Source organism: Suncus etruscus, chromosome 10 (assembly GCF_024139225.1).
Source record: "Suncus etruscus isolate mSunEtr1 chromosome 10, mSunEtr1.pri.cur, whole genome shotgun sequence".
Lineage (NCBI taxonomy): Eukaryota > Metazoa > Chordata > Mammalia > Eulipotyphla > Soricidae > Suncus > Suncus etruscus.
In genome coordinates this window covers 45,003,143-45,025,068 of record NC_064857.1, presented here as the reverse complement: position 1 = coordinate 45,025,068, position 21,926 = coordinate 45,003,143, and the positions used below count along the sequence as shown (strand labels likewise).

At 34.2% G+C, this 21,926-nt stretch overlaps 1 non-coding gene across 1 annotated transcript; it reads left to right on the top strand.

Moving 5' to 3' along the window:
* Positions 1-15,400: 15,400 nt before the first annotated feature.
* Positions 15,401-15,533, top strand: LOC126021129 (small nucleolar RNA SNORA51). The gene has a single exon (XR_007499739.1). It is a non-coding gene; the product is annotated as a small nucleolar RNA SNORA51 (small nucleolar RNA).
* The last annotated feature ends 6,393 nt before the right edge of the window (positions 15,534-21,926 follow it).

Below are 21,926 nucleotides of genomic sequence, written 5' to 3'. Positions count from 1 at the left end.
GGAGGGCCTACTGGTGGTGAAAATGGCCCTAAAACTGTCACTATGTATTTTAAATATAACTGTGAAAGACTTGTAATTAACGTTGGTCACAATACTAATTATTAAAAAATAAAAAATACATGAAAAATGGGAATTGGTGTTCAAGAACAGGGGTAGGTCAAGAAGTTTCTAATTTTAGGACAAGACTGGTGTATTTTAAATATATGACAGTTTATGTAAAAGAGATGCATTCATTTAAGTACTAAAATTATAAATCTAAAGAAAGACAATATTCATAATGTTCTATTATATAGAAATTAAATTGGTATTTAATCTTCACCAAAAGTACACTAATTTCTTAAGTTTTGTGGATTTCACATCTAACAAAAAAGTAAGATCAAAAACATCTATTTCCTACTATATATATTTGAAAACGTCTCAATTCATTTTATAAAATTTGTTTTTTCTAACACTAAAGCACAGATACTTTCAAAAGCATCATCTGTAGAGCAGTAGTATTTATTAAAATGATTATAAAATTCTAGCCAAATTTTCAGCTAATAAAATATTCTATGAAAATTAGTTAAAATATTATGTCTTAATCAAGAGGGCTTTATCTAAGTAATATAAGATTGATTCAAAGATTGAAAATGAATGTGATGTGGCATATTAACAAGCTGAAGGAAAAAAGCCAAAAAATAATATATGAAGTAAACATTTGATAAAATCCAAAAATCTTTTCTTAATATAAACACGCTTCAAAGTGTGAGCAGAAGTCTTACTTTTTATAAAAGTATATAACAAAATACTACTGTCAACATAATGCTTAATGTGGAGGGACTGAAAAAATTGTTTTCATATTTTGGAGACCACATAAAGATATTTGTTATCAAGTTTTCTAATTAGCATAAAAGGGGACTGTCTACTCTTTCAAGCCATTTTAATTAATTAAAAATATCCAACCAGGGGCTGGTTAGGTGGCGCTAGAGGTAAGGTGTCTGCCTTGCAAGCGCTAGCCAAGGAAGGACCACGGTTCGATCCCCGGCATCCCATATGGTCCCCTCAAGCCGGGGGCAATCTCTGAGCACTTATTCAGGAGTAACCCCTGATCATCAAACAGGTTTGGCCCCCCCCAAAAAATTATGCAACCTGGAAAGGACAATATAAGACTATGTTATCAATAAATGATGTATTCATTTATGTATAAAAATTGTATGCAACATGCATAAATACTGTTAACTTAATTACATTATTATGTCTATAGTATAGAAGAGTGAAAAAAGTTAATTATATTTTACATGCAATTACAAAATATTTGGAAATTAATTTAAAATATTTGCCATTATGTTATAGAGAGTGAATATTTAGAGATAAATTAACCAAGAGTTGAAGAAAACCTGTATACTTCAAAGTAAAAAAAAACAGCATTACTAAGAGAAATCAAAGAAAATCTAAATAAATAAAGATATGTTCTATGAAAATGAATCTGTAAATCATTCAATATGATCTAACTCAGATTAACTTCATTAAAATTATATACAGTAGTCTAAAAGGTATAGAATAACCAAAACTCTGAAAAAATAATAATGTTTAAAAAATATCAAATCCTGATATCAAGTCACTACATTAAGCAAGATAAATTGTATTGTTATAGTGATATACAGAATAATGGAATCTAAAATAATTATTCCTGAGAAATATCTGATTGCCACCCATATATCTATGTATGGTTAATTTTTAAGGAAGATTCAAGGTAAATTAATGAAGAAAAAGCTCTACCATACAGTATAAGAATAATTGGATACATATTATAATATGTATGAAAATATATATGAATTTGATAATTTGGGGAATATGTTATTCTGAAACATTGCTTATCAATTATCAATTGCTTATCAATATGTGATATATCTGAGGTAAATCCTTTGAAATAAATAAGATGATTATATCTGAGAAAAATGAAAAGTGACTTATTCTATATCATGTATGAAACAAAATTATAAAACATTTTCAAAAGTATAATAAATAATATTTCAATGATAACATAAGACTATCCTGATCAGTCAAAAATGTAATCTATAAAAGAAAATGAATGAGAAACATAAATCTTCAAATAAATTATTCTCTCTGAAATCGTAATTGTTCAGCAAATTTAAGTTCTTTTAAGACAGTGAATTGAAGACATGTTAACTAAAAGTTTTTTCAGAAGTCACTTCCTATAATTAGGTAGAGAATATGTAACTCCCCACAATACAATATACATAAACATAGTTCTTGCTTGTTTTTAGAAGACTGGCTTCACAGAGATTTTTATAAAGTGTTGGTTTATTCATTTTCAAGATGATGAAACTACCTGTGAACCCTCTTTTAAGTTGTTCAATTATTTGTGAAGAACTATCATTAAAATCACACCGACAGGCAACTATGTTCATTTGCACCCTAACAGTTTATTAATCCCAGGACAAAGGTGTCCAGACAAACCTGATATTTGTTTGAATTTGTCCCACTGGATCCCTTCAAAGTTGTCACAGAACATTAACCCTCTTAGTAATGTGGGTCATGTCCCTCCTCTGACAGGGACACCTGAGATCTTGCACAACAGATGGGTTTGGAGAGTGACCTTCAAGTGAAATATTTCCAAAACAGTAAACTACATTATTTCACAGAGCCTCAGAAGAAAAATCTTGGAAAAAAATAAAATATAATATTTTATATTTTAAGTCTTTCACATTCCTAGAGTAAATCCTTACTTATTTCTAAATAACCCATGAGAATCCTAATCCAAAATGACTTAATTACTTCTTTTGAGTTTAGGAGTCCTGTGGTAACAATTCCATCGGAAAATCTTCATTGTGTTGAATTTGTTCTTAGGATGACAGTTTCCTGGAGAGTAAGGGCATCTCTGTGCTTGTTGTATTTCTTTTCAGAACCTTCCTCATGCTGGAGACCACTCTGTCTGCTCCCGGCTTAAGTAGCTGCAGTTTTTCCAGGACTTCATAACAAGCAGTATGTTCTCTTTCTTTTTACACTGTCTGCATTTCTTCAAATGGATTATGACATTGTGGGGAGGGGCAGACCAGCAGGCTTACTGTGGATATTTTCATTTACTCTCAAGAACTGTCTTCTTCCATTTTTTGATACCAAAATAAGCTATCATACCTCTCTGCTTGACATATTTCATTAATTGGCCATTTAACTAAAACATCAGCCCAAGCTCCTTGGTATGGAATTTCAAGTCTTCCACTCTCTGACTTCTACCAGCCTCATTAAACTACTATCTCAGCACTTTATTTTCTTTTTATAGTGATAGTTTCTAAAGGCAACTGCAAAGATTAAGTTAAAATGATTATTTTTATTTGTGCATTGTTTTTAATATCACACCTAATTTTAATGTCTTTAGGTTGGCAAAAAAAAAAAACATTAACTCTGATTCTCTTTAAAATAGTTTATGTCCATTATGCAGTGAAAATTTTAGACTTGTTAATCTATGTCTCCAAAACAAAGTAAAGCAAAAACAAACCAAAAGAAAACTCATCTATTTTGTGTTCTACTATGTATTTCATATCTTCTAATTAAACATTAATCATATAGCATGTTTGAAGAACAAAATAATAAACATTCTTTAGAGTGGAAGCAGTTCATATTTTATATATTGTCTTATTTTTATTCCAACAAGACTTTGCAGCCTCAGATTTCCACTTCCTGGTTTAAAATACAAGTTCAAATCATTATCTTATTAAAATATAAGCTCAATTAATGCTTAATATTATTAAATAATTAGTGAATTTATAATTATGATATTAAATGAAAGACTATAGACCAGTTAATAAATGATTGATATCATTAATATAATACATTGGTGTTATTAATAATTTAATGACACAATATAGAATAATTGATTTTTTTTTGAGTGGGGTTGGGTTGCACACCTGGCAGTGCTCAGGGGTTACTCCTGGCTCTGTACTCAGAAATTATTCCTGGCCAGCTCTGGAGACCAGATGGGATGCCAGGAATCAAATTTGGGCACTTGGTGAATAAAAAAAATTCCCTACCTGCTGTAATATTGCTCCACCTCCTAATTGATTTCTTTTGTTATTAGAGCTATTTAGAATGTTATTTTTATTACAATTCTTTTAATAAACATCATGAGAGTAATCTGAATATTTATAAAACTTATGTATTATCAAACTTCAAAACCACAGTACAAAGTTTGATATATATATATATAAACTACTTTGTTTGTTTTTTGTTTTTTGGGGGGCCACACCCAGTGATGCTAAGGGGTTATTCCTGGCTATGTGCTCAGAAATTCATCCCGGCTTGGAGGGCCATATGGGACATCAGGGGATCAAACTGAAGTCAGTCCTACCTGCTATTGCGGGCAAGGCAGATGCCCCACTGCTTGCGTCACTGCTCTGGCCCATTATATAATCTATATTTGTATTTTATTTTTATTATTCTTACTCCAGTATGGAATGATTTCAGTGAAGATCTAATTATGTGTGATTATACTTACATGGAAAAATATTTTAACTATCTCAAAATAGTATAAGAATTTAATGTTGCTTAAAAAGTTTCACATGAGAAGGCTGGAGAGATAACATGGAGGCAGAGCATTTGCCTTGCACGCAGAAGGATGGTGGTTCAACTCCCGGCATCCCATATGGTCCCTTAAGCTTGTCAGGAGCAATATCTGAGCAAAGAGCCAGGAGTGGCCCTGAGCGCTGCCAGGTATGACTCCAAAAGAAGTTTCATATGAACTGAACATTCATTTCGGGGTTGGACAAAGGAGAGGAAGAAAATGTAGAAACTAATATCAGTCATATTAAAATTAGATTAAATCAACATCAGGTCAGTATCAGACTAAGATTATATTAAGTCATTATCAGATACCTAAGATAAACAATGGTTTAAAAACTATCACAGAAGAAACTGAGGACAGTGGTCGTCCCATACTTGGTGCTTGAGGAAGCAGGCTACCATGCTTTTGAAAGGTACCAGAAGGGAACTGAGGTTACAAGTTGGTCTCCATACTCAGCACTTGGGTAAGCAGGTGGCCAGCACCTTTATCAGGTATCCGGAGGGAGCTGAGGCAGGTGGTCGGACACCATACTATGTGCTTGGGTACTGCACCTTCCCACAGATATCTGGAGGGAGGAGGCCTGAGTCAGGGGCCAAACCTTGGTGACTGCCATCATCATCCCTGTCTAGTGCTCTAGAGCACTCTAGAGTAGGGGCCCAGCCACTTGCCACAGGTGACAAAGGAGGGTTGAGAACAAGGGCAGAAAACTCCAAATCACCAAATGCAAAGATATATGGAAAACCAAGGAAGACACTAGCAGCCAGGGATATGGAGAGAAATCCTAGCAAGTTTCCAAGTCCACCAAAATGCATGGGCCCAATAGATGAGGACATAAAAGTGACAATGAAAGCCATAGATGAACAAGTCAACCAACTGAAAGATAAACTTTTACAGCAATGAGAGAATCCATACATAAGGAATTAGAGGAAATAAAAAACATCTTAGCAAGTCATAATAGCAGAATATACAATTGGAGAATCGCATAGAAGAACTTGAAGAAAAACTACAAACCAAAATGACAAATAAGTCAATAAGGAAATAAGAGGCAAATCATGGAAGAAAATGTTAGATATTTAATAAACAAAGACAAAAGAAATAAACTACAGATTGGAGGAATACCAGAAGGGAGGAAATAGGGAAAGGGGAAGAACAAGTTGTGAGGAAAATAATAGCAGAAAACTTTCCCAGGCTCTGGAAAGAGGCTCAGGTGCAAATCCAAGAGGAGGCAAAAAGGGTCCCTAATAAAATAGATCCTAATAAACCAAAACCATGACATATAGTAATTCAAATGGCAAAAAACAAAGAAACAAATGAATTCGTTAAAACAATAAGGGAGAAAAATCCCTCAAATAAAAAAAGGAAGGAACATAAGAAATAAACCAGATCTCTCATTTGAAATAATTCAAGCAAGAAGACAGTGGAATCACGTATTCAAACTACTTACTGAATGACAGAAACTTCCAACCTAAAGTCCATTATCTGGCAAAACCCTTATTTGTATGGGAGTGAGAACTAAAAATATTCTCAGACAAGAAAAAACTCACACCATTTGCTTTACCCAAACCAACTCTAAATGAACTACTTAAAGATATATTACACAAGTGATTGTAACAACAACCACTCTATTTAATACAACAACACAACAACTGGCTTTATCAATAATATCCTTAAATGTCAAAGGGATAAATTCACTCATTAAAAGACACAGAATGGAGGGTTAGATCAAAAAATAAAAAACAGATATCTGCTGCCTGCAAGAAACACACCTAACATAACAAGATAGACACAGGCAAGGATGGAAATCAATCATTCAAGCCAATGGAAAACAATAAAAAGCCAGGACAGCTATTCTTATATCAGACTAAATTGCATTCAACCTTAGACCAAAAGTACTAACTCTGATCAATATTTATGCCCCAACTGTAGAGTCAGCAAAATATGTAAGACATTTGCTCACAAACCTAGAGAAACAATGGAAGGTTACATGATAGTAGTAGATGATTTTATATACACCACTACCACCACTAGACACATCCACCAGACAGAAAACCAGCATAGACATAAGAGTACTAATTAGGAAATTAGAGAAAATAGGATGAATAGATTTATAGAGGGTTCTCCAACCAAAGAAAGCAAAATACCCATTCTTCTCAAGTGCACATGGAACCTTCTCTAGAATAGACCATGTACTAGGACATAAATCTAACTTACAGAATACAATAAGGATTATTAGAAGCACCCTATCAGATCACTATGCAACATAAATGAAGACTTACTGGAAAAAGAAACTGGAGAAAATCCAACACCTACAGATTAAATAACATGTTACTCAACAACAGTTGCATCAAAGAGAAAATCAAGGAAAAAATAAAAAGATTCCTTGGGACAAATGACAATGAAGAGAAAAATTATCAAAATCTGTGGGACACAGCAAAAGCAGTAATTGGGGGAAGCTCATAGCAATACAGGCCTACATCAGCAGAGAGGAAAATTACGATATCAACAGTCTACAAGGACACCATAAGAATCTGGAAAAACAGCAGCAAAGGACCCAAACAGAGCCAGAAGAAAATAAATAATAAAAACCAGAGCAGAAATAAACAACATAGAAGAAAAGAATACAATACAAGAAAACGAGACCAGGAATTGATTTTTGGAAAGAATAAACAAGATAGACAAACAGCTGGCAAGATTCACGAAAAACATTGAAAAGACAAGAATCCTTCTTAACTCCTTTTATGAAGCTAATATCAAACTCATTCCCAAGGACAGCAAAGACACTGCCAAGAAAGAAAACTACAGATGAATCTCATTAATGAACATAGATGCGAAAATCCTGAACAAAATCTTAGCAAATAGAATCCAATAATACATCAAAAAGATTTACACGATGAACAAGTGGGTTTCATACCAGACATGAAAGAATGGATCAACATAAGTAAATCAATCATCATCATACATCACTATCACGTTAACAAGAAGAAAGACAAAAATTACATGATCATATCAATAGAAGCAGGCATTTGACAAAATTCAAGACCCACTCATGCTGAAAACACTCAGCAAAATAGGGTTGGATATAGTTACAGATATTTACAAAAACCCACCGCCAACATTATCATTAATGGTGAAAAACTGAAAACATTTTCACTTAGTTCAGGAACTAGGCAAGGCTGCCCACTATCTCCACTCTTATTCAATATAGTTTTAGCAGTACTAGCAATAACTATCAGACAGGAGAAGGGAATTTAAGGAATTTAGATAGGGAAAGATGAAGTCAAACGATCTCTTTTTGCAGATGATCTGATGACAAACATAAAAAACCCTAAAGAGTCCACAGTAAAACTCATAGAAACATTAATCCAGTACAGTAAAGTAGCTGGCTACAAAATTAATACACAAAAGACAATAGCATTTCTCCATACAAATAACAAAGAAGAGAACGAGATTAAGGAGTCAATCCCACTTATAATAGTACCTAAAAATATCAAGTACCTAGGAATCAACCTGACAAGAGAAGTGAAAGACCTATACCATGAAAACTTCAAAACACTTCAGAAATAAATTGAAGAGGACCTAAGGAAATGGAATAACATCCCCTGATCATGAATAGGAAGAATCAACATAATCAAAATGACTATCTTACCCAAAATACTATATAGATTCAACACAATCCCTATAAAATTTCAGACATCATATTTAAGGAATTAGAACAATCAATTATAAAGTTCATCTGGAACCACAAAAGACCTAGGTTAGCCAAATCCATACTGAAAAACAAGGAACTGGGTGGCATTTCATTACCTAACCTGAAGCTTTATTATAAAGTAGTAGTCATCAAAACAACATGGTACTGAAACAAAGACAGAGTATCAGACCAGTGGGTTAGAACATAATATCCAGAGATATACCCCCAAATATACTGTCAACTAATATCTGACAAAGGATCCAAGAATCAGAAATGGAACAAAGGCAGTCTTTTCAACAAATGGTGTTGGAACAACTGGATAACCACCTGTAAGAAACTGAAGAGTGATCCATACTTCACACCCTACACAAAACAACTCAAAATGGATTAATGATCTGAAAATCAGACCCAAATATATAAAGTTCATTGAGGGAAAAATAGGCAGAACACTTCAAGACGTATGCCTCAAAAAAGTCTTTGATGATGAAATGCCAATGGCAAGAGTAATAGCACCAAACCTAGATAAATGGGACTACATCAAACTTAAGAGTTTCTGTATGGCATAAGAAACACTGGCTAAAACTAGAAGACAGATAACATAATGAGAAAAAATTTTCACACTTGACACATCAGATAAAGGGTGATATTATAGAATATACAAAGCACTCAAAAAAGTGAGCCCCACTAAATCTTTTAAAGCCATAGAAAAATGAGGAGTAGAAATGAATAGACACTTTTCCAATGAAGACCAACAGATGACCATGAGACATGTGAAAATATGTTCACCACACTCATCATTAGGGAAATCCAAATCAAGACAACAATGGGAAAAAAAAAAAGCTCTCTCCTAGCCTTTGTCCTATGTCCTATGCAAATAACAAGATCTCTAGCTACAGAGGCATGATGTCATCATCCACAACTGAGCTGAAAGTTTCCTGGCACCATAAGAAGACCTTGGGGTGTGATAATGAGCATGTACAGAGTTGTAGTTGTTCCATGGCAGTATGCTTTAAGGGTAGAGAAACCCTATATCTCTTAGGCCAAGGAAATTCCCGTTCTAATTTCCCCCAATATTTTCTGTTCCTTTGCAAAAAAAGAAATAAAGAAAAAGAAGAAACACATACCTTTTTAAGTAGTTGCTGGTTTGGATATTTTGAGTTTTTTGTTTTGTTTTGTTTTGTTTGTTTTTTCATAGTTGATGGTTTTAGTTTTTGGTTTGTTCTTTTTTTTTTGTACTTTTGTTGTTATTGCCCTATTGTTTTTGTTTTTTCTTCTTCTTTTTTTTTGTTACCCTTTTCTTCTTTTTTCCCTTTCTCCTTCTAAAGGAAAATTTATAATGCCTACATGGACTCCTCTTAGTTTTTTTTTTTTCTTTAGATTTTTGTTTTTGTTTTTCTTTTCTTCTTCCTTATCTCTTTGTATATCTCCAACAGAACCACACTACTGGAATCATCTTGTTCAGCCTCATAATTTGAGGGGGGAAATAGATTGTACCAAGACCAGGCAATCGTATGAACATTTAGTAGAAATAAAAAATGATCAGACTTGAACACCAAACCCAAAGTCAATGACAATAGAATCAATACCCAATTTACAACAAGCTGTATAAGTGAGGAACAGTTACACTAGCATTATGGGGGTGGGTAAAGAAGTGAGATATTAAATGCATTCTGGGAACTGGAGAGGAGGGAAGACAACACTGGTGGTGGGAATGCCCCTCATTCACTGTCATTATGTTCCTTAAATATTTCTGTGAAATATTTGTAATTCACTTTGACCACGATAAAAATTAAAAAAAATATATATATATATATTTAAATTTATTTATTTTATATGTATATATATATAATAAAAGCTATCACAGAAGGAAGTCATCATACCATTAATGGAATTGATTTAGTTTAGTCTTTCTCAAAATAGGTCTGATAAGGAAGTATTGACTATGATCCCAGATCCCACTAGGTTTGTACAGGACACCCTGAAGTATAATAATGACTTGATTTTAAGTTAGGTCCACTGTGCATGTAATCAATTTATCTACATTTCAACTAAGCTGCTAAATGGAGTTAACATTTTTTAACTTTCAGAACTATGATGGTAATCAAATGACAAATAGGAATACAGGGTACCTTTTAAAATGCTCAGTAAAATTACTTTCCTCTTAATTTGGACTCAGAATGGACTGTTGAGGACAAAATATTCATTTTGGATTATACCAATTAAGTACTTTCTAGTCTATGAAGATACTGCAAAGAACAGATCTTACATTTTGATATCTAGGAAAGAAAGTAGGACTGTGTATATACATTAATTTATGATGGCCAACAATTTGAGTTGGGTCACTATTCTTCTGATTTCATTTAACCTTAACTACTTCCCTATCTCCTTAATGGCCTAGTGGTCATATATAGTCAGAGGAGATTAAACATTTAACAGGTTTGGAGGTACACTTCAGTCTTAATATCATAGGGCGGTGAGTGATAGGGTATCTTAGAAAGAATTCTGAGAAATAGCATTTTCACAGACCATAATATCCAAGTACTATTATAGACCTGGAATGGAAACTCCTAAAAATGGTGATGTAGTAGGTGCTTCCTCATGTTTTTTTCCCAAAATTAAACAAGATAGCGCATATATTATTTTCCAGATAGCATGAATATAATCACAATTTTTTTCTGAAGCACATCTTTAAAATATGTGTCTTTAAAATTATTTCTTTTATATAATATTTATATATAAATAAAATTACTGATCTTATGTCATATGCATAAAATTTTACATATCACTTCATGTTTGATCAGTTATCATATTTTTTTTTCGTTTTTGGGTCACACCCCGCAATGCTCAGGGATTATTCCTGGCTCAGAAATCACACCCCCGCAGGCTCGGGGGACCATATGGGATGCTGGGATTTGAACCAGCGACCTTCCACATGTATGGCAAATGCCTCCATTTATCTCCGGCCCCCATTTATCATATTTTTTAAACTAAAGAAGGGTTGAGTTTCCAAGCAACAATTAAAACACCCACATATTTTGTTCTATGTGTAATTTTGTTTAAAATATAGGCTTAATATAGACTTTTTTCGTTATTTACCTTCAAACAGAACCACATAACATGAATCATCTTGTTTTGCTTCATAAACTGAGGGGAATAAAATGGATGGTACCAAGACCAAACAGTTGTATGAAAATTGAGTAGAACTAAAAAAATGATCAGACTGAAACACCAAATCCAAAGCCAACAACAACAGAATCGATACCCATTCTATAGCAAGCTAGACACAGAGGGGACCACTTATACTAGAAGCCCAGAGGCATAGAAGGGGGATATGGTATGTATGCTGGGAACAGGATTGAAGGGAGATCATCACTGGTGGTGGGAATTCCCCCTGGTTTAATGCCGCTAAATTATTACTGTGAAAGCTTTGTAATCCACTTTGAGCACAATAAAAAATTATTAATAAAAGGAAAAAAGAAAAAATATATAGGCTTAAGAATCACAGTGGGGAAACTTTACTTTCAGAAATTTGTATGGACAATTGAATTCATTATAACCTGAGATTTTGGTTCTACTCTTTGAAGCATGTAAATCCAATGGTTTAACAAAAAAAAGTACCAAAGTACAGATGTTTAAATTTTGATAAAATATAAAGTATTTTGTACTATATAGGGCTGTGCAGTTCTTTGTTCATCCCCCAAGTCCACAAAATTAACCATAAATTCTAATTACCAAGAGTAAATTGTTACTAAAATTTAAAAAGATTAGGTAACATAATCATTAAGTATAGCCTTTATAATTATAATCATTAGGTAGAGCCTTATGTGAATAACTTTAATACAAATCTATAAATGCTATAGTGAAAAGGGCATGTACAGTGATATATGTATGTATGCTCTTGTGTGTGTCTGCTCAGGAAAGAATAGTGTGTGTGTGTGTTTGGGGGAGGGTGTTTTCTCTGTAACTTAACTTCAACTAAATGCAGGAAAGATAAATAATAAGTAATGAATAAGATACCAGATGAAACTACCTGTTCAATAGATAACTAAGAACATTTATGATTTACCAGGTAGGCCCTGTCCAAATTCATTTTAACCTTATTATAACTTGCTTTGAGTCTGGTATCATTGATTTAATTTCTGTTTAGTTGAAATTATTATAAAATTGTCAGCTGTGTTAGTAACCCCTCCTTCTAAAAATTTGCATAACATTATGAGTATAGAGGGGTAAATAAACTCTTTTCCATTTCAGGGATGAAAATACATACAGAATTTTTTCCAATTCACTGAGTTCTAGACAGCAAAAGTGTGTCTTATTATAGTAGCATATGCCAAATCTCTGCCTACATTTTATTTTATTTCCTTTCTGTGGCAAAATATAGAATATCTTAAAAATATGCTTGATCCTAAAAATCTGAGGTGTAATAAAGTTAATTGTTCCATATGTAGCTAAAATAAGTACTACTTTATTTTATATAACATAATTGACATTTTTTACTATCCAAAAATATGAAATTTCATAAACTGATGTGTACATAAAGTAAATGAAATCCTTTAAATGTATTATATTTTAACACTTCTTAGCTTGAAATTATCAATAAACATATAAACACACCTTATTATACAAGGGTCAGATTTTTTATGCATTAACTACATTTCCTTTAATCTTGATGCTCTGGTATTTGAAGTTTTTATATTGAAGGACTCATCCTCAGAGGACCAGCTGTTTAATTCTTTCTTTTGTTGTTTGTCTCTCTGGGGGCCACACCCAGGGTGCTAAGGGGTTACTTCTCACTTTGCACTCAGGATTCTACCCAGGCATTTTTTGAGGGGCCATTAAAGATGCCAGAGATTGATCAAAGGCATGCATCTATTCCAGCCCTCAAACTATTTAATTATTGTTTATTCCTGGTACCCCTGTCTATGCCTATTCTTTCTCATTAAAATTCTAAAAGAATTTTATGACCATGTTCTTTTATTTTTATCCCTCAGCACTTTATCATCTAGTTGACTACAACTCCTATTTCTTAGGAAGTATGAAAGAGAATCTCCTTCATTAGAGTCATTTTCATAGCTGTATATCTTAATGTTGAAGGCAACCCTTGGGTGCATTTTAACACCCCCCCTCAGTGAATTTTCTCATAATTTTTGTCTCTCGCCCTTTATTTCTTGACTTGGTTTCAGCCACACTGAGCTTTTCACTTTTTCTCACCTAATTAATAGTATAAAAAAAGATTCTCTGTTTAGAAAGTTTCTCCCCCAGATATTCAGATGATTTAATTCCTCTAATCTTTCCTGTTTTAGTTTAAAGACTAAGTATCCATAGGGACATCTTCCTTATCCTCATTCAAATGGTTTATATTAAAGCATCGTTATCCATTTCAATGCATCTATCTACAAAACTAATATATTTATCTCATCTATGTATATATGCATATAAAATGAAAATTACCTAGAAATAGTAAAATAAATTATCACCTTAAAGCCATCAGTCACTTTTACTCAATTCAAAATATTGTGAAACCATAATTTTTCTATCAAGCTACAAAACACTTACCACCCACAAATGACCTCTATTAGCATATTGCAGCAAGTAACACATTTTTATTTATTTCTAGCCTACATACTATTTTTTGATTAATATAAAGCTTTTGTAGTCCATTCAACCATAAACAGAACCTTTGGTTATTTCAGTTTTGAACAATTTTTTGTTTAGAGTGCAGCTCTGAATATTTCTATAACCAAACTTTGGTTGTATATTTTTTTATTCATTTTTGTCTGTGCAAAAATATAATATCTTGGCATAAGTGTTCTTTATTTTTCCATAATCTCTTAATGAATTTTCACTATGCAAGTGGGGAAATTTAACGTAAAATTTAATTTTAATATTCTGACTGGGATCAAGCTTTGACTCTGAGTTTTTTCAATCACTGACCCAAAGAATCTAACTATCTGAAGAGGCTGACCAAATTAATAAGACTATATAAACACTGATTTGTATCTTACCTTAAAAATGACCTTTCTCATAGTTGTTTTGATTTGCATCTCCCTAATAATTAGTAATGTGGAGCATTTTTCATGTGCCTTTTAGCCATTTGTATTTCTTTTTTGTCAAAATGTCTGTTCATTTCTTCTCCCCATTTTTTTATGGGGTTAGATGCTTTCTTCTTGTAAAGTTCTGTCAGTGCCTTGTATATTTTGAATATTAACCTCTTATCTATTGGGTCAATAGTTTCTCCCACTCAGTGGGTGGTTCTTGTATTCTGGGCACTATTTCCTTTGAGGTGCAGAAGCCACAGAGATTGGCACACATCAGGAAGAATTGAAACAAACAGTGCTGGCAGGGATGTGGAGAGAAAGGAACTCTTATTCACTGCTGTGGGAATGCCGTCTGGTCCTACCTTTGTGGAAAGCAATAAGGAGATTTCTCCAAAAGCTGGAAGTTGAGCTCCCATACGATCCAGCTATACCACCCCTAGGGATATATCCTAGGAACACAAAAATACATTACAAAAATCCCTTTCTCACACCCTTATTCATAGCAGCATTATTTACAATAGCCAGACTCTGGAAACAGCCTAGATGCCCTTCAATAGATGAATGGTTAAATAAATTAAAGTACATATACACAATGGAATATTATGCAGCTATCAGCAGAGATGAAGTCATAAAATTTTCCTATACATGGATGTATATGGAATCTATTATGCTGAGTGAAATAAGTCACAGGGAGAGAGATAAACACAGATGGTCTCCCTCATCTATGGGTTTTGAGAAGGATGAAAAACATTTGTGTACTGACAAAATAGAGGAGGACTGGAGAGTCCAGCTCCTGACATGAAGCTCATCACAGGGATAGTTTAGGGCAGTCACAGAAATAATTACATTGAGAACTATCATAACAAAGTGTGACTGAATGAGGGAAGTGGAAAGCCTGCCTAGAGTACAGGCCGGTCTGGGGTGGGGAGGAAGGACACTTGGGATATTGGTCATGGGAATGTTGCACTGATGAAGGATTTTATATATATATATATATATATATATATATATATATATATATATATATATATATACATACATACATACACACACACACACACACACACACATATATAGTAAAAAATCAAAAAGAAAAAAGAAAAGAAAAGATAAGGCCTCCCCATTCTTACCACAGGCTGTTTTCTTTACACTGACTGTTTAGAAAGAGGAGGTACAGTAAATGCACCCAATATACACCTCAACACAGGCCCTTTGCCTGGTCTGTATTGTGAATTGGGGGACAAAAAAAATGACCTTTCTATTTCTCACCAAGCTTCATTTTTATGTGATGCGAAATTTCAAATTCATAACTGGGATGGGCAAAAATTGAGATCATAATAGATAAAAAGTGGACAAGACCAAAAAGGATAATACAAATTACAAGTTAAAGCTCACCACAAAGAATAGTGAGTGCATTTAGAGAAATAATCCTACTAACAACTATTATGACAATGGTAATGAGTGAGAGAAGTAGAATGCCTGTCTTGAATACAGGCAAGGGTCGGGGAGGAGGGAGATGGGGAACACTTTTGGGAAATTTGCATTGGTAAAGGGAAGTGTTCTTTTTATGACTGAAATGCAACTACAAACATGTTTGTAATCATGATGCTTAAATAAGAAATATTATTTAAAAATAAACAATAATAACATAGTACAAGGTTTGGAGAGATATAAGTTCTTCCCTTGTACATAACCACCCTAGCTTTTTAAATTTTTTTAAGTTTATTATTTATTTATTTTTTAATCCTTTATATTCTAATTATTTAAGCACCATAATTACAACATGTTTGTAGTTGGGTCTCAGTCATAAAAAAGGAATACTTCCTTTCAGCAGTACAACTTTCCCACCACCAATGTCTCCATCAAGGTAGGTTTTAATCCTGGCACCCCATATGTTCTCCTAATGTCTACAGCAGTAATCTTTGAGCCTTGAGCATTGCCAGTGGTGCCCCACAAGCAAAACCAAAGCAAAAATTTATTATATTGTTTAAGCAGCTAATATTTATAGATTATTCATATAAAATATTATATGTGGCATATTATGTATAACATACATAAATATATATCTATTTATCTATTAGCAAATAATAATAATCCACTTGAGAGAATCCTTTTAATCATGTAATGTATAAAGAAGAGAGTATTTTATACAATTATTAAACCCTGACAACATTTTCAAATAATGTTGGATTTCTGCAAGATACCTATCCAAAAAAAAAAAAAAAAAAAAAACTAGTTCTATAATGATCTTGGAAGTTCTGAATTTCTACCCTTTCATTATCTTCTTGATGAAATTTCAGCTTCTGAAATTTTGGGTGGATCACGGCCATTTGATGCTCAGGGTTTACTCCTGGCTAAACGCTCAGAAATTACCCCTGGCTTGGGGGGACCATATGGGATGATGGGGGATCAAACCGCGGTCCTTCCTTAGCTAGTGCTTGCAAGGCAGACACCTTACCTCTAGCACCACCTCACAGGCCCCAGCTTCTGAAATTTTAATGGATATTTTGAACCCATATCTCGTTGGCTTATTGAAATCTAAATATCTTTATAAGTAACTATCAATTACCACTTTTATTTTGCAACTTTTTTCCTGGAAGGGCACAGTTTTTCTTATTGTTTATTGTGGTTCAGTTGGGGGAGAGCAGTGATTTTGGCACTTCTCAAATTTTATTCTTTGAAATATTTTTGCCTTTATTTTCAGATTTTGCCTAAATTTTATGTTTCCCTCTTTGTAATAAAAAGTATAAATAGGGGCGGAGGGAGGACAGCACTGATGGTGGGAATGCCCCTCATTCATTGTCACTATGTACCATAAATGATGCAGTGAAAGATTTGTCACTTTGGTCACAATAAAAATTAAAAAAAGTATAATTTGCATTGAATATCCTTTAAAAACTGTCAAATTTTCTTTTTGCTTATGCCTACTGGTTTAATATTGGAGTTTGTGGGTGTACCTATTTAAGACCCTAGACCCACCCACTTCTGGGAGGGGTCTTGGGAACCGGATAGTAGGTGTAACCTTACCTGCTAGACCCTCCCATTCCTGGGAGGGGTCTGGGAAATGTTATATAAGGCTTGAACCAAGGGAATTCGGGCCTTTTGGCCTTTTGTCTTTTGCCTTTTGGCCCTGCTGGGCGCTCTAAGGAAGATGGCTGAAAGGAGTTTAGATGCAGGGCCAAGAATAACTAGTGCTTAAAAGGTTATGAGATAGGCCACACACATATGGTGAATAGGGTATGAATAAAGTTAATGCTTCCTGAAGCCTGCCTGTGAGTGAGTCTTTTTTTTTTTTTCCATTCACAATTGTGTCTCAGAAAATAAAGTATCCAAAATCAAATTATCTAAAGAGGTGAAAGGAAATGAAAATATGGTTTAATATATACAAGTAATGTAATATAATAAACAAATTAATAAAAGAAAAATAATATTATATGATCATATCAATAGATACAGAGGATGCATTTGAGAAAATCAAGTAGTCATTAATGACAAAAATTCTAAACACAATAGAAATTACAAAACACTACTTTCAGAAATAAAATTGGATAAAGAAAATAGAAAAAAGAACCCCCTGCTCATGTATTGGGAAGATTAACATCATTAAAATGGAAATATTTATAAAAGCATTTCATATATTTATTGTAATAACTACAAGTTATCCCTGACATATTTCTAAGAAATATATCATATACTACTAAATTTTATGTAGAATAATATAAATATCTCCATAACTATCTAAGCCAATTCCTTGGAAGAAGTTGGGGGGCATCACTTTCTTCAACCACAAACTATACTATGGAAGAGTAGAAATTAAAACAGCATGGTGTTGAAATAAAGACAGCCCTTGGATCATGAAATAGATTTTTTTTTTTGCAATATTCCCATCACCAATGTCCCAAGTCTCCCTCCTCCCCACCCGACCCCCGCCTGTACTCTAAACAGGTTCTCAATTTCCCTCATACATTCTCATTATTAGGACAGTTCAAAATGTAGTTATTTATCCAACTAAACTCATCACTCTTTGTGATGAGCTTCCTGAGGTGAGCTGGAACTTCCAGCTCTTTTCTCTTTTGTGTCTGAAAGTTATTATTGCAAGAATGTCTTTCATTTTTCTTAAAAGCCATAAATGTGTGAGACCATTCTGCGTTTTTCTCTCTCTCTCTGACTTATTTCACTCAGCATAATAGATTCCGTGTACATCCATGTATAGGAAAATTTCATGACTTCATCTCTCCTGACAGCTGCATAATATTCCATTGTGTATATGTACCACAGTTTCTTTAGCCATTCATCTGTTGAAGGGCATCTTGGTTGTTTCCAGAGTCTTGCTATGGTAAATAGAGCTGCAATGAATATAGGTGTAATGAAGGGGTTTTTGTATTGTATTTTTGTGTTCCTAGGGTATATTCCTAGGAGTGGTATAGCTGGATCATATGGGAGCTCGATTTCCAGTTTTTGGAGGAATCTCCATATCGCTTTCCATAAAGGTTGAACTAGACGGCATTCCCACCAGCAGTGGATAAGAGTTCCTTTCTCCCCACATCCCCGCCAACACTGTTTATTCTCATTCTTTGTGATGTGTGCCATTCTCTGGGGTGTGAGGTGGTATCTCATCGTTGTTTTGATTTGCATCTCCCTGATGATTAGTGATGTGGAGCACTTTTTCATGTGTCTTTTGGCCATCTGTATTTCTTCTTTGTCAAAGTGTCTGTTCATTTCTTCTCCCCATTTTTTGATGGGATTAGATGTTTTTTTCTTGTAAAGTTCTGTCAGTGCCTTATATATTTTGGAGATTAGCCCCTTATCTGATGGGTATTGGGTGAATAGTTTCTCCCACTCAGTGGGTGGCTCTTGTATCTTGGGCACTATTTCCTTTGAGGTGCAGAAGCTTCTCAGCTTAATATATTCCCATCTGTTAATTTCTGCTTTCACTTGCTTGGAGAGTGCAGTTTCTTCCTTGAAGATGCCTTTAGCCTCAATGTCCTGGAGTGTTTTACCTACGTATTGTTCTATATATCTTATGGTTTTGGGGCTGATATCGAGGTCTTTAATCCATTTGGATTTTACCTTCGTACATGATGTTAGCTGGGGGTCTAAGTTCAATTTTTTGCAAGTGGCTACCCAGTTTTGCCAACACCACTTGTTGAAGAGGCTTTCTTTGTTCCATTTAGGATTTTTTGCTCCTTTATCAAAAATTAGATGATTGTATGTCTGGGGAACATTCTCTGAGTATTCAAGCTTATTCCACTGATCTGAGGGCCTGTCTTTATTCCAATACCATGCTGTTTTGATAACTATTGCTTTGTAGTAAAGTTTAAAGTTGGGGAAAGTAATTCCTCCCATATTCTTTTTCCCAATGATTGCTTTAGCTATTCGAGGGTGTTTATTGTTCCAAATAAATTTCAAAAGTGCCTGGTCCACTTCTTTGAAGAATGTCATGGGTATCTTTAGAGGGATCGCATTAAATCTGTACAGTGCTTTGGGGAGTATTGCCATTTTAATGATGTTAATCCTGCCAATCCATGAGCAGGGTATATGCTTCCATTTCTGCGTGTCCTCTCTTATTTCTTGGAGCAGAGTTCTATAGTTTTCCTTGTATAGGTCCTTCACATTTTTAGTCAAGTTGATTCCAAGATATTTGAGTTTGTGTGACACTATAGTGAATGGAGTTGTTTTCTTAATGTCCATTTCTTCCTTATTAGTATTGGTGTATAGGAAGGCCATTGATTTTTGTGTGTTAATTTTGTAGCCTGCAACCTTGCTATATGAGTCTATTGTTTCTAGAAGCTTTTTGATAGAGTCTTTGGGGTTTTCTAAGTAGAGTATCATGTCATCTGCAAACAGTGAGAGCTTGACTTCTTCCTTTCCTATCTGGATTCCCTTGATATCCTTTTCTTGCCTAATCGCTATAGCGAGTACTTCCAGTGCTATGTTGAATAGGAGTGGTGAGAGAGGACAGCCTTGTCTTGTGCCAGAATTTAGAGGAAAGGCTTTCAGTTTTTCTCCATGGAGGACAATATTTGCCTCTGGCTTGTGGTAGATGGCCTTAACTATATTGAGAAAGGTTCCCTCCATTCCCATCTTGCTGAGAGTTTTGATCAAGAATGGGTGTTGGACCTTGTCAAATGCTTTCTCTGCGTCGATTGATATGATCATGTGATTTTTATTTTTCTTGCTGTTGATGTTGTGTATTATGTTGATAGATTTACGGATGTTAAACCAGCCTTGCATTCCTGGAATGAAACCTACTTGATCGTAGTGGATGATCTTCTTAATGAGGCATTGAATCCTATTTGCCAGGATTTTGTTGAAGATCTTTGCATCTGCATTCATCAGCGATATTGGTCTGTAATTTTCTTTTTTCGTAGCATCTCTGTCTGGTTTAGGTATCAAGGTAATGTTGGCTTCATAAAAGCTATTTGGAAGTTTTCCTGTTTTTTCAATTTCATGAAAGAGTCTTGCCAGGATTGGTAGTAGTTCCTCTTGAAAGGTTTGAAAGAATTCATTAGTAAAGCCATCTGGGCCTGGGCTTTTGTTTTTGGGCAGACATTTGATTACTTTCTTAATTTCCTCAATAGTAATGGGTGTGTTTAGATATGCTACATCCTCTTCATTCAATCGTGGAAGATTATAAGATTCCAAAAATTTATCCATTTCTGCCAGGTTTTCATTTTTAGTGGCATAGAGTTTCTCAAAGTAGTTTCTGATTACCCTTTGAATCTCTACCATATCAGTAGTGATCTCTCCTTTTTCATTCCTAATACGAGTTATCAAGTTTCTCTCTCTTTCTTTCTTTGTTAGTTTTGCCAGTGGTCTATCAATCTTGTTTATTTTTTCAAAGAAGCAACTTCTGCTTTCGTTAATCTTTTGGATGGTTTTTCTGGTTTCCACTTCATTGATTTCTGCTCTCAGCTTTGTTATTTCCTTCTGCCTCCCTATTTTTGGATCCTTTTGTTGAGCACTTTCTAATTCTATGAGCTGCGTCATTAAGCTATTCAGGTATGCCCCTTCTTCTTTCCTGATGTGTGCTTGCAAAGCTATAAATTTTCCTCTCAGTACTGCTTTTGCTGTGTCCCATAGGTTCTGATAAATTGTTTCTCCATTGTCATTTGTTTTCAGGAAGGTTTTGATTTCCTCTTTGATTTCATCTCGGACCCACTGATTATTCAGTATGAGGCTATTTAACTTCCAGGTGTTAAAATTTTTCTTCTGTGTCCCTTTGTAGTTTATATATAATTTCAGGGCTTTGTGGTCAGCAAAGGCAGCCTGCAAAATTTCTATCCTCTTGATATTATGGAGATATGTTTTGTGTGCTAACATGTAGTCTATCCTAGAGAATGTCCCATGTACATTAGAGAAAAATGTGTATCCAGGCCTCTGGGGGTGGAGTGTCCTGTATATATCTACTAGGCCTCTTACTTCCATTTCTCTCCTCAGGTCTAGTATATTCTTGTTGGGTTTCAGTCTGGTTGACCTGTCTAGTGTTGACAATGCCGTGTTGAGGTCTCCCACAATTATTGTGTTGTTATTGATATTATTTTTCAGATTTGTCAACAGTTGTATTAAATATTTTGCTGGCCCCTCATTCGGTGCATATATGTTTAGAAGGGTGATTTCTTCCTGCTGTACATATCCC